Genomic DNA, 13849 nt, shown 5'->3' on the forward strand with positions numbered 1-13849 from the left:
ATGAAAATAAACCAACATTCCATAGATTTTGAATAACGGAAAACTCTGATCTAACAATATAGTCTTTTAAATTTTTTTTTATTATTGATTTTAACAGATAGTGTTCTCTATCAGTCAACTAACCAGGCAAACAGAAATATAAAATAGGTAGGCGGCGCATTAAAGAGTTCACAAAGTAATATATAAGAATAATACTTAATTATACAGTACTATCATACCTACTTGTACAACAATTAGTCCATTACCTTAAGGTTGTCTTGAAAAGATTGCTCTCAGCAATAAGACCGCCTTACTGTACTTTTACAATTGTATCGTTGTGTTTGTAAATTGTCTTGCTTATTTCCTATATTGTATAATGCAAGTAAAGTATAATCATTCATTCATTCAATAATACTTAACATATTAATATATTATAAACATATAATTAAACAATATAAACGTATACAAAATATATATATATATATATATATATATATATATATATATATATATATATATATATATATATATATATATATATCGTAATAAAAATATTTAAATAAATCAAAGAAATAAGAGAATGTGTGACAGTACTAAAAAATCAACAATTTTTTTAAATTAAATTATTTTTGCAAGTTTTTACTTTTAGCCATAGTTTCCACTGTAGAAATACATTATTATTACCATTAATGTATCAGCCGTTCTTCTGTCATCTGCTGTACAAAGGCCACCTCCATAGATTGACATAAGGAACGGTCCCGAGCCACCTACATCAACTGACTCCCTGTCATGAATTTGAGGTCGTTACATAGGTCGTTATAACAGGAGGGAGGTCGTCCTACACTGCGTTTGCCTGTACCACTTGAAAACCTTTCTTCCCCATCGGTCGTCGGTTCTTCGAGCTATGTGAAGAAACGAGAAATACCTTGCCCTCATCTCAAAGAGGGATGTAATAAGTTTCTCCTAAATTAATGGACCGATTACAATGCGGTTTTTGTTTGAAAGCCGATGTGAGACTGAGTTTTAAGCTACAATTTATGAAGATCTTTTCAGGCGTTTAAAGGTCACCAGCTCTTTTTTATCTATTTGTGTAGGGGCATTTTTGAATTTTTAATAAGTTTATATTTTATTATTATATATTTTCCATAACTTTAGCAACAGCGGCCACAGTTCGAAGTAACTTTTTGTTTTTATTTAATAATATTGATATATTGCGCCGTTTTCCTTCATATATTTACTTTGAAAATATTTTTACGACTCTTTCCATCCCTTCCTTTGTCCAACTGCAATATGCTGATATTTCTTTTTGTATTATCGCGTTTTATTTTTTCAACGAGAATGGATGGATGCGAACTCCGTGCAAACAAAACCATGGGTTTTTTGTTATTTATATATATACACAAGTATATAATAAATAAAATAAATAATATTTTTACCATATCAACCGTTAACTGTCCACTACTGTACATAAGCCTTCCCTATAAGGGGAGTTTTGCCAGTAGTTGCCACGTTTGGCAGGCGGTTTGGCAACTGCAGTTAGGTTTTGGAGATGTTTTAAAAGGGACGCTGCTGGCCATTTCTCCAACATTAAGTTCCCTTAGTCACCTCTTACGACACCCACGGGAAAGGAAGGGATGGCTTATTCTATGCTGGGACCACCCAGTCTTCTCTTACTTTTTACTAATATTATAAAAATATATGTAGGCGATTTTTTTTATGCAATTTATAATGGCAAACAAGCTGACGGCCCACCTGATGGAAAGTAGTAACCGTCACCTATAGACATAAGTATAATAGTACCATGGACATAACAGAGTATACTGTTTCGACCGAGATACCCCCCCCCCCCCCTCATGCGTTGCCATTCCTGAGGACTCAGGTGTTATTCCTCTGTACCCTGTAAATTCACTGCCATGTCTCACTCTTCAAACCGAAATAAACATGCCAACACGACTGCTTCACGGCAGAAACATGAATGGGACAGAGGTGCCCGAGCTAATGACTTTTGTACAAAGTCTCCCTCTGGTAACGATATGTTTATATGGGAGATATTTAAGAAAAACTAATATAAAAAGTTTTATTAAAGCTAAAACAATGATAGTAGATGATACAACTTATTAAAGTAAATTTCTAATATTTAGTTGGAAACATTTTTCATCGCGTTAGGTCCCGATAGTGTATTTAAAGGGTTAAATACCCTTCTTTGCATAATGGTAGAAATTTCCATCATAACATTGAATGCCCAAAAATTATATAAAAGAACAAGTTCACTTCAAGTTAATCGTGTCTTTTTAATGTCCATTGCAGAAAAAAACATAGATGTCAAATTTATTTTTTTAACCATTTTTCCTTTAATTATGAACATGAATTATATCAACTTGATTGATTTTACCAATAAAATAAATCATGCAAAGAAGGGTTTAAATAGCATAAAATAAACAACGCGAAAATTTAAAATTAACTGGGTTTATACTACTTTATAATTTTGACATTACTTTTATACTTATTTTTCGGGATTAAAAATCTACTGGTTTTTTTTTTTACAGCTGACGGCCTGTCTGATAGGAAATGGTTACATATAAACATGAACAGCACCATGGACATCATAGAGAGTACACTGTGATTCTCATAATATCTTTACTATGGATTATGCCTCCGTACCCAGTAATTTCACTGCTACATTCCATATTACTTCATATACTTGCTCGCCTGTTGTTTAGTTTATTTTTTTGCGAGGAGTCAACTGACGTCTTCCTTGCACTTCGTCATACGCGACTCAAACGGTCCGACAACTGTGTCACTTGCAGCCGGCTGATCATTATCTCATTGTAACACCCATTTGTCCATTACGCGCGCAATTCTTGACCTCTCCTGAACTGGGGCCAGTCGAAACTGTTTCTGAGCTCACTAGATTTGATATCTTCACTAATAAGTCTCTCATTTTATTTTTTAGTTGCATTTATTTATTTATATGTTTTTGTACATTCACTTATAATTTTTTATTAGAATAGAAATAGTTTTTTGTTTATGTATTTATTTAAAGCAAATATATAACTTTGAAAAACACAAGATAATTACACAATTAAATGATACATCAGCTAATAAAATTTGCACAGATGAAGGAAACACATATGACTTCAAAAATAGGGGAAGTTTCTCAATTCATCAAGTTCGGAAGTCATTTATCCTGATCCGGCTGACTATTAATACAACCCGAATTTAGATTATATAGATAGAGTATCGAGTCTCAAATACGGGTCAACTTTTTGTCAACTAATTGCCAAATTAGCTGACTCGCTATTTTGTCAGTGTTCTAAATACTTACGCATAAAATGTATCTTTACGTATTATTTAATAAATAAAGTGAATAATTACGCATTAAAAATATGCAGAATTTATAAGACAAAATAAATATAGAAGTTACAAAGGAATCACTCATAACTATTTATCACGCAAAATTGTATGAAAAAGTTGACCCGTTTTTCTCGTAGCATTTCTATGGAGACACTGTATATAATCTAAGAGCCAAAACTACCAAGTCTAGAATGCTGGAATTTGGAAGGTAAGTTCATATTTATTAGTGAAGTTTGTGGGCGAAAGGGCTGTATGCTGGGAGAGAAACACGGTGTCTTTAGGAAGGTAATATAATTATGAAAATACGTACACAAAGCAATGCCATAATTTTTTTATATACCTACCACAAATTTATTATGTTTCTTTTATTTTTTGCATAGCTTTTACACAACACACTTTAAGCACACCACTGTATTAGTCAAACTTATCAAAATTTATCGTTATTACTAGTACCTCGCGGGTTGCCGAGGCTCTTGCTGAAAATCAGCGCTTTATTGTCCCTAACGCTACAGCAAAATGCTGAACACGGACCACATTTTGCAAGTATTGCGACGCACGCACACACACTCGATTTTCGATGAAACTGTTATAATATGCATTTTTTTTTATTTTCATTATTTATATTTTTTTTTGTGCAGTATCTTTATTATAATTTTTAAATATTTTTTTAACCCTGTATGGGTGTAGTCATATAGTGTTTATAGAATGAAGTTTCTTACTTTCTTTAAAAAAAAGAAAAAAAAAAGAACAGTACAAAATATGTAAAATTACTACATGTCACAAAAAAAAAAAAACTTTTATTAATAAATATAAAAAGGTAACCAAAAAGGTGGGTCGTGCACAAAGTCAGTTGACTGACATTTCAGAAATGTTTATAATATGACTAATCTAACTAATGTTTGTGATGTTACATGTTAAATCTACGACCATGTAACTCGTGTATGTAATATCGTTCAATATATCGACCATTAGATTAAGCTGCCAGGGTTGTAATTAATGATGGTAGGTTTAATGTACATAATCACTATCTGTGGCTCGCGTCATTATGCCGTAGCGTTGGCTGTACACTATCTGATCGCAGGCCGAATTCCCATTACTGATTATAGTGAAAATCTCACTATACTATTAATATACTAGCTATTGTTGTAGCTTTACACGCATCTTGTCGTGTTTTACGTATTGTCTGTTTTAGTTTTTTAGTGGATAGATTATAAAATAAACTTATGTACAAAATTTCAGCTTTTTAAACTTAATAACTTCAGCTTTGTTTTAATAGTCAGACGTGGCTGACTTACAGTCAGTCGTGGCTGACTTACAGTCAGTCGTGGCTGACTTACAGTCAGTCGTGGCTGACTTATAGTCAATCGTGACTGACTTATAGTCAATCGTGACTGACTTATAGTGTCTCGTGACATACTATAATAAGATTTATACTATAAATGTAAGTTTATAAAAATATTGAATGTTTATTATTCAATTGAGCTTAAAAAGTTGGCTGGATTTAGATGTAATTTATTACACTGATAGACTTATATTGTAATATATTATTATAATATTTTTTATCCTAATTTATACGAGTAAAGACGCAGGCGATACCTAGTGTGAAATAAGTATCAAGTGTTTATTTATTATATCACACTGTGATACATACGAGGAAGTAAAAAATTCCCATCCGTGACGTAGGTAGGTACGTAACGAGCAACGAGGAAAAGGTCGCAAACCTCACCTCACACACGGAGCTAATGTTCCAAAGAAAAATATCACCATCAAGTAAGACATGTGATAAATTGGTAGACGCCGCGCGGCGAACGGCAGCGCGGGACGACATATCAAGCGTAACGGGTGCCTAGTGTACGGGTCTAATCACGGCGACAACTCGGTAAACGTTTATATACGTGTATCTTTTAACTTGCTTATGATTTATGAAGCTCTGGTAGTCGATGATCCAGTTGGATACAAATAAGATGGTGCTAAAAAAATCGACTTAAATTGTAACTAGAGTTACTTTTATTTAAAAACTAAAGTACTTTTTTTTAAAAGATGATAATGAAATGGTAACCACGCCCGCGCAATCGGTATACGCTAGTGGGGCACCAGTTAGGGATGATAGAAATAATCACAATGGTTTTCAGGGGGAAACGCGTGAAGGTTGACCTGATAATACTAGCAACGGGTCAGTTAGATCCCATTACCCCCCAAACTAAAGTACTGAACCGGTTTCTATTACATTTCTATAGAACTAATCTGGAGAAAAAAAATATTAAAATGAAAAAAAAAATGCCCATATAGGTTTATAAATGACGGAGATAAGGTAACAAACATAAAAAAATACAATCGAATTGGGAACCTCCTTTTTTTGAAAAAAGAAATGCGAACTCAGCACACGAAACAAATTTTAGTATATTAAAATATTTTTTTAAATGAACAACTATCCACTTTTAAATTAATGTGTGAATGGTATTACAACGGCGTGTTTGTACGACATTATGTCCTTCATATTCTCCGGAATACTAGCCCAAATGCGTTAGATACCAAACTATGTGAACAATTTCGTATAAAATCTACGCACACAAATCGTCATAGTCGTAGAATACTGACAGATCTGTATCTGTATCTGTATCAGTATAAAGATCTGTCAGTATTTTACGACTATGACGAAATTTGCAGTTGTTACTGACAAGCACGGACTACACCTGTAGCTGTGTGAAATTTAAGATATTTTAACAAAATAAAATGAATTCATCTTGCAAGGATATAGGTGATTTTCAAATAAAAGAGATATACATTTTTAATAGGCGACGTGCTGAAGAAGGATCAAATTAAAAGTACCCGTAACCGGCGAGCGTGTATGAAAAGATTGATGAATGTAAAAGAAGCAAAAGATGTTTGTTTTAATCGAAGCATTTGGTGTTCCATTGTTTCTGCCTACCCTAATGGGAGATAGGCGTGACAGATATATGTATGTATGTATACATTGCCCATATACATTCAACAACTTTGGAGGCGTGCAAATATTTGGTTAATTTTGAGACGGTAAGAAACTAGATATTTGGTTTTCATTTTGATTACAAACCTGTCGTATCTAAAAAGTAAGTATCTATATTATATCTATATATAATGTCGAAGATTTTTTATTGAATACAATAATTTATATATTATTTTCCAAGAAAATTTGTACCCTGCTCCCAAACGACTTTACAATGGCATCTTCATTATAGGCTCCAGGCATCTAGGTCCATTATACATGAGTCACTCAGCTATAAAAAGTAAATCGACTGAAGTATAAACTCATTTCCAAATAATAGCTTTTCTATATTTTGCAAATTAAATTAAATTACTTTTCGATGAAGCGAGATACCTACTACATCTTTCTGTTATCCTGGTTTATATATCTACGCATATCAGGCAAGTAATTACGCTAAGAAAATATTTTTTTTTATATTGATGACATAAAATTATTAAAGAAATCACGTGGAACGCTAAAAAATCTATTAACTACTTAAGATTACATAAATAAACTTTTTATTACGCATAGATACAAAGAAAAGATTCCACAGACTGGAGCAAAAACTCATTTCCAAATAGCCTCTCTATATTTAGCAAATTAAATTACTTCCAGATAAAGTAAGATACCTACTACATCTTTCTGATCTCCTGATTCGCAATACCTACGTATATTAGATATATATAATAAACTAAATAACAAAAAAAATCAATTTGTCAAATTTGATTTACTTAAAAAATAAACAAAATCAATAAATAATAAAAATTGCCGTGTGGTCCCGGCATAGAATGAGCTACCCCCTTCCTTTCGTCGTGTTGTAAGAGGCGACAAAGTGAGACCGAGGGATGGGCAGCAGCGTCCCTTTTAAAACATCTCCAAAGCCTAACTGCGGTTGCCACTTCGCCTGCCAAGCGTGGCAACTACTGGCAAAACCCCCCAAGGAGGTGGCTTGTGTCAGCAGTGGACAGTTTAAAGGCTGATATGGTGATGATGATGCAGAATAATAAATAAATTGTTAAAGTTTATATATAAAAAAAATGTAAGAACAGAAAAGATTTGATTATTTATTTACAATGGATGAACTCAAAATATACTCGACTGATTTGAAATATTCTTTCACCTATAACATAGGTTATATGTTATTTTGAAAACGCTATCTTTTCTTTTTACAACACAGGGGGCAAACGAGCATGCAGCTCACCTGATGGTAAGTGACTACCGCCACCCATGATCACCCACAACACCAGCGGCATTGCAGGTGTGCTGCCGGCCTTTTAAAAAGGAATATACTCTTTTCTTGAAGGTTATGTTGTCGTATCGGTTCGGAAATACTGCTGCTCTACCTGTGCGCAGTCGCGGCGGATCATTAGTAATACAATAATGTGAATGTGAGTTTGTTTGTTACCTCTTAATGCATTTACGGCTTAACCAATTACAATTGATTTTGGTATACAAATGCTATATGGGATGGAATCCATAGGCCAGTTTTGTATCCCAATTAATGAACATATTCCTAAATATCTTGGGGGGAAAGGGATTGTTAGTAATAGAGACTGAGAATCCTATTGCTAGCAATATACCCAACCAGGTCGACCTCCTCGCGGTTCTTCCTGGAAACTATCATGGTAAATTCCTGATGAATTCATCATGATGGGCTAATTGGCCTGTTTTCGTTCTCATCTATCAACCTTCACTGATGCTCTGCCAGCGTATTCCGTTAGCGCAGGCGGGGTTACCATACCATTTTCACCCATCAAAAAAAATATTCCTAAATATCTTATTTAATATAGCGAAATTGTAATTAAACAATTTACAGACATGTTTTTAGCGTAAAGCAGTTGTGTTTGCATGGCTGTGTTTCGGTTTAAAGAGTGGGATATGCCAGTAAATTTACAGGGTACAGAAGAATAACACCTGAATCCTTAGAAATGGCAACGCGTGTCGCAAGAGTATCATGGGTGAAACAGTATACTCTGTTATGTCCATAGTACTGCTCATGTCTATAGGCGACAGTTACCACTTTCCATCAGGCGGGCCGTGAGCTTGTTTTCCATTCTAAGATGCATAAAAAGAAAATTAAAAAAACTATATATATCTTAATAATATCTTAATAATGGTAGGTATATTTATTTAAGTACAGTTCACCTAAGCACATACTCCTAATTATAAAACATAACATATATAAAAAATATATAGTATTAATACTTATATAAATAAAGAATACCTATTATACATATATATATATATATATATATATATATATATATATATATATATATATATATATATATATATATATATATATATAACTCAACTGTCAATTGTACCGTAAAATCTTTTTGTTTGAGCTTTGAAGGCATGGACGGTCTCTGTCATTCTTATATCATTTGGAGGAAATTCCAAAGTCTAGCAGTTTGCACAGTAGAAAATTTTGCGTAGGTGTGGTAGATTCTATAGGAATATCTCTCTCTAAGGTAATCTGGGGCGAAAGGGTCAAACAAAATCTTGTGCAGGGTAGGATGTGCATGTCACGTCAGTAGCTTATTGGGAGCCAGTTGATTTGCTTGCGGTAGATGTGATTTTTTTTTATTTTATTTATTTATTTTAGATTTATCATAGACAATATAATAACTAATCCAAAATAGCTATACAAAATACTATGACGCCCTTTCATCGTTAATACAGCTTAAGTAACCATTTGCCAATAGGATCGGACGCGTAAAACAGTGGGTTCAACTTTTATTACCCTATATCTGTTTACGTAGTTACATGTTAACTAATAAATGTTACCATTTAACTGCCTCGAGTATTAACCGAAGTGTTATTTTGTTATTTTATTATAACCTATAAATTGGAATATAACACAATACACAAAAAGCTTCAATTGTGGCAAAACCATTATTTTTATTTTTTAACCATTTTTTTTATTTAAAAATTAAACTACTCGATCTCGAATCGATTTTGATAAAATATCTATGGGATCAATCTGTAAGTATATATTTAATCCTAAAATGTCTTTTTTATTTATTTATTGGTACAATAATAATGTTACATACATATAATTTGTTACAAAAAAACACTTATAGTATAGACATGGCAATATATAATCATGTTATAAAATATGGAATTACTTAATTTGTTTGCCATCTGAAAGGATATAATTTAAGACGAAAATATAATTTTCCAAATTGGTTCACAACTAACAGAGTTATGAGGTAACAAATATAAAAAAATACAGCCGAATAGATAACCTCCTTATTTTTGAAGTCGGTTGAAAAAGAAGAACGGTTTTTGTTTAACGATTACAAATAGCGGTACTTGGAGCAGCGTCAAATACATTGCAGGGAGCCAGTGAATGCAGGAGGCATGGGACTTTTTCTTATGGTAATCTATGGGAGAGGTCTATGTTCAGAAGTGGACAGTTAACGGTTGATAGGATGATAATGGTGAATGATTCTAATGGGATGATAATGAGATTGTAACCTATGCTATCGTTAAACGCTGGCGGGCATTAGAGTTAGGTTGAAATAAAGTCAGTCAAAAATCGGTTCGTTCATGATTTAATCATCAAAAAGTAATAAATGTAATAAAGATATAATACTCTTTACTGCACTAACATATACAGTAATAATAACAATTGGAAACAATGAAAGCAAATGTGAACTCTCCTCTAAACTAGATTTCTTCCAGTCAAGCTAACACAGCGGCATAACTGGGGGGAAAGTGATTGTTAGCAATGGAGTTTGACAGCCTCATTGCTAGCAATATGCCCTATTAGGTCGACATCCACGTGGTTCCCCCTGGAAACCATCGTGAACAATTCTTGTTGAATTCGTCACGATGGGCTAACTGACCTGCTTCATCCTCACTTATCATCCTTCACTGGTGCCTCGCCGGTGTATACCGATAGCGCAGGTGTGGTTACCATTCCATTATCACCCTTTAAAAAAAAACACAGCGGCATAGGAAGTTGTGAGTGGGCAGCGGTAGTGCAAGACAGAAATCAAAACAATAAAAATAAATATTTATTTATTTATTCGAAATAAACAATATATTTTGAATTATATACCTATATAATTCAGAACGTACATCTTAAAATTTACCAGGATAGAAGGAAGGTGAGAAGTTCAAACTCGTTAACATTCAGTTATACGATGGCGTGTCGCCAATTGTTCAAAGTTAACGACAAACCCAAAACTCGAGACGTTTCACTCAACAGAACCGGTGAATATAATTATTATATTAATAACTGGCTTTTTACCGCGACTCTGTCCGTGGTCGCATCGTGACGTTGAATAATGTTCTTAAAAAAATAAACTGTCAAATTTAAAAATATTTTTTTTAAATCCGACAGGCACTTCTAAAGGTTAGAGCGTTCAATTAATCAATTAAGTACTTCCGTTTTATTATATACATTTTTTTTAATGGGTGATAATGGAATGGTAACCCCGCCTGCGTTATTGGTAAATGTTGGCGGGACACCAGTGAGGGATGATAAGTGAGGATGAAAAGGCAGGTCAGTTAATTCATCGTAACGAATTCCACTAGAGTTAACCACGATGGTTTCCAGGAGTAACCGTGTGGAAGTGGACCTGATAGGGTGTTTTGCTAGCATTAGTAATCCCTTTCCCCCCGTTTTATTATATTAGTATAGATTACTATATCAAGGTTGTATTACCAACTCGTCTGCCAAGCGTGGCAACTCCTGACCAACCTTCCAAATAAGGGATAGCCTATGTTTAGAAGTGGATGGCTATGATAATGCGTTTCACAAAAACCATGATTTCAGTTGTGGCAAAATCAGTTATTTTCATTTTAAAACTAAACCACTGAACCGATTTTGATTAAATTTCTATGGAACCAATTTGTATATCTTTTTAGATAAAAAATCCACGTCGGTTTACGACTGACGCAGTTATGAGGTTATAAACATAAAAAATGCAATCGAATTGAGAACCTTCTCTCTTTGAAGTCGGTTGAAAATTATATAAAAAAATATTTTTTTTATACAACTTAGAATGGCAGACAAGCTGACAGTCCACCTGATGGAAAGTGGTGACCGTCGCCTATAGACATGAGCAGTACCATGGACATAACAGAGTATACAGTTTCGCCCATGATACCCCCCATGCGTTGCTATTCCTGAGGACTCAGGTGTTATTCCTCTGTACCTAGTAAATTCACGCTATATCCCACCCTTCAAACCGAAACACAGCCATGCAAACACAAATGCTTCACAATTGAAACACGAATGGGACAGAGGTACCCAAGCAATCGACTTTTGTACAAAGTCTCCCTCTGGTATGAGTAAATTCTTCTATCTTTGAAGTCGATATATATTTTTAAAAGTATATTTTAAAATACGAGTATACTTTTAAAAATGAAATAAGGCATGTTATTGCTACGAGTAAAAACAATATTTTTATAATAACCTTAGGATATAAGAAACTAAAAAGGTATATATATATATATATATATATATATATATATATATATATATATATATATATATATATATATATATATATATATTATATCCGTCCACTGCTTATAAAATACATAATATACATACATATACGAACATAGGGGGAGGCCTATATTTATAGACTGTCATAACAACAATCCCGAGGCATCTGCATATAGTTACTCCTAGAGATTAAAGATTAGGGAAAATGCTTACTAATATTGCAAATAAAAATGAAAGTAAGTTTGTTCGTTACATCTCGACCGTCTTAATGGCTTAACAAATTGCTATGAAGTTTTGATTTATTTTGTAGTATTTGAAATGGAGAAGAAAACGCGCGTGACGAAATTGCTTGTAAAAAACTTGTGATACATTTTTTTTATCTTTTTTATTTAGACTTTTATCGTATAAAAATATGTCAGCCCTATCATACCCTAACTTTATTTTATTATTTCACATACTTTAGTAACATATTTTAATAGAGGGAATCATTGATACAAAAATATAGCAAATATAGATTTTGGCGTTTCGGAATGTGGATCTGTGAGTATATTTATAAATAATCCAATATCTTGTCTACTTAGACTATATTTCTGTATGAAGGCTTCCTTTTCTGATTTGTATTTTTTATAATGAGATATCATATGTTTAATATCATCCAATGTGTTGCAAACATCACAATTTGGATTATTAACTTTTTTTCATAAGACATGCAAATTTTGCATTTTGGTAATGTCTTGAGAGTAATCTATGAATTGTAACAACTAAAAGATATTTTTACAAATAAACAAACTAAAGAACTCGCATGCATATTTGTAATATAGTAAGGATAAAATAGATAAATATTTTTATAGAAAACTTGATTATCATCTAGCACAACTTATTTCAAACCAAAACGACGCTGTAAGTAGCAAAGTGTCACGTCACGGCAAAGTGACTCGAAATATTACAGCCCTGATTAACCAAGAGTAGTGCCGGCCATAACGCTTGAAACGTCTGGGAAACGCCTTTTAAAATACCCATCACAACTTCAAGTTTTTTAATAAGTGCTCCCCACGGACGACCCGGCGGATTAACTACCAAAGTTTGCTTATAAAACAAAGAAACGCCAATTTGTTTAAATCCTTAACAGATATACACATAACATTGTCTTAACGCTACTTACCGGGTGTGTGTAACTTCCCCGCTGCTTTAAACAACTATAGAAGAACAACACGGAGTTGGAATTTGGTCTGATATCGCGATAACACCACGCAAGCGACACGACCGCCCGCGCGCACCGACCAGCGTAGACTGAAAATGATTTGGGATTTCAGAGGGATGGAAACACCCTTCTATGCAATCTCTCGGTGTTGCATCCTCCCCCAGTACCAATAAACGCTCATTCGTATAATTTCCGCGGCAGTTTCTGACGTTCTCTGCCTTGATACAAATTGTTTCCCCATTTGTAATGGAGCGAGATACATTGTGGTTCACGCGAAATAAGACTCAATTCAGATTTGAATTTGGTCTGAGATTCTATGAAAGAGTATAGTGATGTTCATTTAAAGAATGTACCCACATAGATAGATTGAGGTTATTTACAGTGGAGATCTTGTCTGGACATTAAAATTGTTTTTGTTTCACATCGACAGAAGTCGTTTTGTGGCCACGTAAATCTATATAAAGAGGTTAGATGTTCGAGATAATCTCCGGTACTAATGATCCAATTTTGAAAATTCCTTCACTGTTAGAAAGGCATATTTTTCCTTAGTGATATAGGCTACTTTATTATTGTGGTAAATATATATTTTCAATAATTAATCATAGACAATAGAAGTCGTGCCGTGTAGTCCCGGTATAGAATAGGTCACCCCTTTCTTTCCTGTGGGTGTCGTAAGAGGCGACTAAAAGAACATAATGATAAAGGGATATTTTTTAATAGGTGAAAATGACAGGGTAACCCCCCTGTGCTATCGCAATATATGATTCTATACAATGATATGCAAAACTATTCCAAATTTGAAATCAATAACATTAATAGCTGATGGGATACAGCCAAGTGTGTG

The 13849-nt window shown here is 33.5% G+C and overlaps 1 protein-coding gene across 1 annotated transcript in view; it reads right to left on the reverse strand.

Moving 5' to 3' along the window:
* LOC113515114 (uncharacterized protein CG3556) overlaps positions 1 to 13194 on the reverse strand; it is a 122595-nt gene extending 109401 nt beyond the window's left edge. Inside the window, exon 1 of the mRNA XM_026899261.3 lies at positions 12967 to 13194. The gene's annotated coding sequence lies outside the window, so the exon portion shown is untranslated. The remainder of the gene's footprint in view (positions 1 to 12966) is intronic.
* Positions 13195 to 13849: the final 655 nt, after the last annotated feature.

Source organism: Galleria mellonella, unplaced genomic scaffold, assembly GCF_026898425.1.
Source record: "Galleria mellonella isolate WM207_F2 unplaced genomic scaffold, CSIRO_AGI_GalMel_v1 utg312, whole genome shotgun sequence".
Taxonomy (NCBI): Eukaryota; Metazoa; Arthropoda; class Insecta; order Lepidoptera; family Pyralidae; genus Galleria; species Galleria mellonella.